The sequence below is a fragment of the Gracilinanus agilis genome, chromosome 4, assembly GCF_016433145.1.
Source record: "Gracilinanus agilis isolate LMUSP501 chromosome 4, AgileGrace, whole genome shotgun sequence".
Taxonomy (NCBI): domain Eukaryota; kingdom Metazoa; phylum Chordata; class Mammalia; order Didelphimorphia; family Didelphidae; genus Gracilinanus; species Gracilinanus agilis.
Genome location: NC_058133.1, coordinates 206,535,541 through 206,539,978, shown reverse-complemented (window position 1 = coordinate 206,539,978; position 4,438 = coordinate 206,535,541).

Sequence of the window (4,438 nt, the reverse complement as noted above, 5' to 3'; positions counted from 1 at the left end):
TGAGATCACCAAAAGACAATGTAGAGAAAGAAGGGTAGAAGGCCAGGGCAGAAATCCTTCCCAGCCCACAGTTAGATATAGATGTCGTTCAAGTCATTTTTCAGCTGTGTCTCACTTTTTATTTTAAAAAAATTTATTTGATTAATTAAGAAAAATTTCCCATGGTTACATGATTCCTGTTCTTTCCTTCTCCTCCTCCCACCCCCCTCCCATAGTCAATGCACAATTCCACTGGGCTTTACATATATATCACTGATCAAGTGTGTTCCACTCTTCATCACCCCATTTGGAATTTTCTTGGCAAAGATACTGGAGTGGTTTGTCATTTCTGTCTCCAGCTTGTTTTACAGATGAGGAAATTGAGGCAGAAAAGGTTAAGAGACGTGCCCAGCGTCACACAACTAGGCAAAGTGTCTGAGGCCAGATTTTGAATTCACAAAAATGAATCTTCCTGACTCCGGGCCCAGCATTCTATCCATTGAGCCACCTCACTGCCCCATTGCCAAAAGACAAGATGTTCTGTTTCTTAAGAGCCGTCAACCATGAAGAGAACAGAAGAGATAGTACTGTTTGCCACCCAGTCTTGTCCATGGAACAAAAAATTTTGAGAACCATTGAACTAACACCAGACTGAACACTGGGATCCTTTTTGTCACTTGCTGTCTCTGTTCCTTGATTCTCTTTTTGGTCATATAAGGCTTCGGTTATCTTAATTGAATTTCTCTGAATTTGGGAGATCATCTCATCTTGGAGCAGTAAATGAATGAGGGATTAAGATGGTCTGTGACAAGAAGAATGGATGCAATGGGAGCTGCTGCCATGATTCTCATTTTCTAGTTCCTTAAACATTATGCTGTGATGACAGGAGTCCCTCTAGGGCAATCTTGCTGGTCAAAATTATCTTCCATGGTTATAATCCAGCTCCAAGGCCAGACATGCTTGGGATGGGGCCATCTTGGGGGCAAGATGTATAGGCATGTATGTAAATGTATAATGGGAAAATTGTTGTGTTGGTGTGTTAGAAGGTGAGCAGGTGATAGATAGCGAAAGGATAAGAAGAAGGTTCTGATAAAGTAAGTGATGGCAGCCTGTATCATTGAGACCAGACAGGGTATATTTGATAAAAGTGTCTGTTTGGCTAAGGGATTCTCCACTCTCAGGCTCATCTTCTTGCCTTCTCACCCTTCTCTCTCTTCGGGAAGAATGAGTTGAGTCATCATGCCATGGAAACCTGACTCCTTGTGTGAGCCTGAGAGAGAGCTGAAGGAGCCAGGACTGTTGGGAGGGTTTGTGGCCAGCCCAGCCCAATGACCCCAGGGACCGTCCCTCCCAGCCTGTTGATCACAACCAGGAAGGGAGTGTCCATGCTTCCATAAAGCCAGTCATTTTATGAGCCTGTGTGTGCGTGAGGTCCTGTTGTGTTTCTCTTTGGGTCAAGCTCTTTTTTTCTCTGTATTTTATAAGTCTTTTTTTGGTCACCATCCTCTTTGGCTTTTTAGTAAATCTTCTTGTGCCCTTTATTAAATATTAAAGGAAACTGGTTCTAAAGTTTATCATGCATGTGCACAAAAGAAATAAAGTAAAATGATCAAATTTTCTTTTATAAGGATACTAAAAACTTTGTAACTTGATTGAAAATTAATTCAGAGTTTCTGGAATATTCTCTTCTATTCCATTCTGTTCTGTTCTAGTCTACTAAATTAAACCATACTAAGCTATGTTATTCTATTCTATTCTATCCTATTCTATTCTATTCTATTCTATTCTATTCTGTTCTGCTCTACTAAATTATACCATACTAAGCTATGTTATTCTATTCTATTATTCTATTCTGTTCTAGTCTACTAAATTATACCATACTAAGCTATGTTATTCTATTCTATTCTATTCTATTCTATTCTGTTCTGTTCTGTTCTGTTCTATTCTATTCTATTCTATTCTATTCTATTCTTCTATTCTGTTCTAGTCTACTAAATTATACCATACTATGCTATGTTATTCTATTCTGTTCTGTTCTTTTCTAGTCTACTAAATTATACCATACTAAGCTATGTTATGATATATTGTATCACAGCATATCACCTTATGCTATGATATATTGTTGTATTATATCATGACATCACATTATGTCATATTATATCCTACTACGCTGTGCTTTACTACACTAAATTATTATATGCTATATTCTACAGTCAGATCACTCAGACAGGTAGGTAGCACAATGGATAGAGCACCAGACCATAGATGAATCTTCCTGAGTTCAAATCTGACCTCAAACACTTTCTAGCTGTGTGATCCTGGGCCAGTCACTTAACCCTGTTTGCCTTAGTTTCCTAATCTGTAAAGTGAGGTGGAAAAGGAAACGGCAAACTAGTTCAGTATCTTTAACAGGAAAACCCCAAATGGATTCACAAAGAGTCTAATAATGACTGAAAAATGGCTGAACAAAAAACAAACTATGTTAGTTCATAGTTCATATTAAGTCTTGCTATGTTACGTCATGCTGAGGCATGTATCACATCATAGCACATCAATATCAGTATTTACCAAATACTTCTTGAACCCTTTTGACAAACTTCTTAGAACCCCCCTAGAAATATGTGTATGCCAGTTTGGGCACCCCTGGTGTACTGGATCCATGTTTATGGATCTCTGTGGACAAATAACTATAGCAATGTCTACCTCATTCTGTTTCTGTGTTTTCTTCTACATGTTTTACTATGTGATTGTGTTTCTCAGTATCTCACTCTGAGTTGGCCAGTGTCCATATCTGATTGTGTTCACATGTGCCTCATTCTGTATCTGTATTTGTGTACATGTGGCACACACACACACACACACACACACATACACAATTGGTGTCCTTTCCAGGCATCACAGGAGTTAGATTTCTGGATTAGTGAAGGGACTCTTCTGCCAACACTCTACCTGAACCCTATATCCCTATCCTTAAACACTCCCTCCTCATTGCACAGACCTAGCACAGTGCTGGGCACCTGGTAGATCCTTCTTGATTGACTGCCTCCTCATCAGTTTGGGAACACTTGGATCCTTAGATGGCTTCTAAGGTCCCTTAAAGCTTAAAATCTATCATGCTCTGATCATTCCTGGGGAATGGCCCAAACTATGGCATCCATGTCTTGGGTATCTCTGCCTTTTCCCAACTCAACCGTGACTGATTACAACTTTTTGAGTGGGTTTACATGTGTGTCTGATTGTGTCTGCATGTGCCCCACCTTGGCTGTGTCTAGATGGCCTTTTTTTTTCAGGGCTACCACTATGTATCCAGTGTATGGTGTATGGAGGAGTCTTTTAACAAGAAGTTGGATATGAAAGGATGGAAGAGTCTGTGGAGGAGTGGCTAGATATAAAAGAACCAGATATCCTACCTAGGGTAGGATCTCATCAGGCAGATGGTCCTTGGAAAGGTGTAGGGGAGTGTAGACCATTGAATCACCTTGAACCAAGGAATGGCCAGGGCACAATGCGGAGTGAGAGGTCAGAGAACCTCTTTCCGTCTCCCAAGATCTGAGTGGAATACAATTTCTCTAGGGGGTGGGAAGCCTCCATTGTGCCTATATTCAATCAGGGGCAAGTCATTTTTAGCCCCTCCTGTCTTCATCTGCAAAAAGAGGTCCTTTTGGCCCTAAATCTATGATCCTACAATTCTCCTTTTCTTTGGCTTCCTCACTGAGTACTTTCTCCTTACCTAAGCCCCGAGATTTCCACCCCTACCTTATAGGTCAACCTGGCTCTCTCCCTGATTTCCCACCCTGCTTCTGCTTCCTCCCTAATCTCTGCATCCTGTTGGTGGGGTAGGTGGGGTTTTCCATGGAGAAAAACCAACAAAGATGTTGTATGATGCTTTTTCCTTAGCAGACTTATTCTGAACTACTCTACGAGTGCTTGACCCCAAGAAGCATTTGAAGAGAATTATGGCTCTGTTGCACTGAAACCCATCAGAAGATTTGCTGTGAGTCCATACTGGCAACATGCACACATACACACACACACACACACATACAAACATGCATATACACATACATATATGTACATATATATATATATACACTCACACACTTTTCTAGATATACATATACACTCATTTATTCCTATTCTATTGATCTTCTAAACTGGGATTACCCTTTTATTTCCAGTCTTTACTCAGGGCCATCCTGTGATTGGTTCATTAGTTAAGTTCTCATAAGGAGGAAGGTTGTGTTGGACTCTATCTGATCTAAGGCAGGGAGGGGCTTTGGGGCAGACCCAGTATTACTCAAGGGATGAGCTCTAGAAAGGTACTTGGTTACAGTAAGTGGGCAGTGGGTTGGCACTGGCCTGGGGATGGTCACAATGATCTCTGACTCTGGGGGGATCATTTATTGCAGCTGCTCTGGTTCTGCCCACCCTCCCTGGCTCCTGATCACAGGATGAGAGG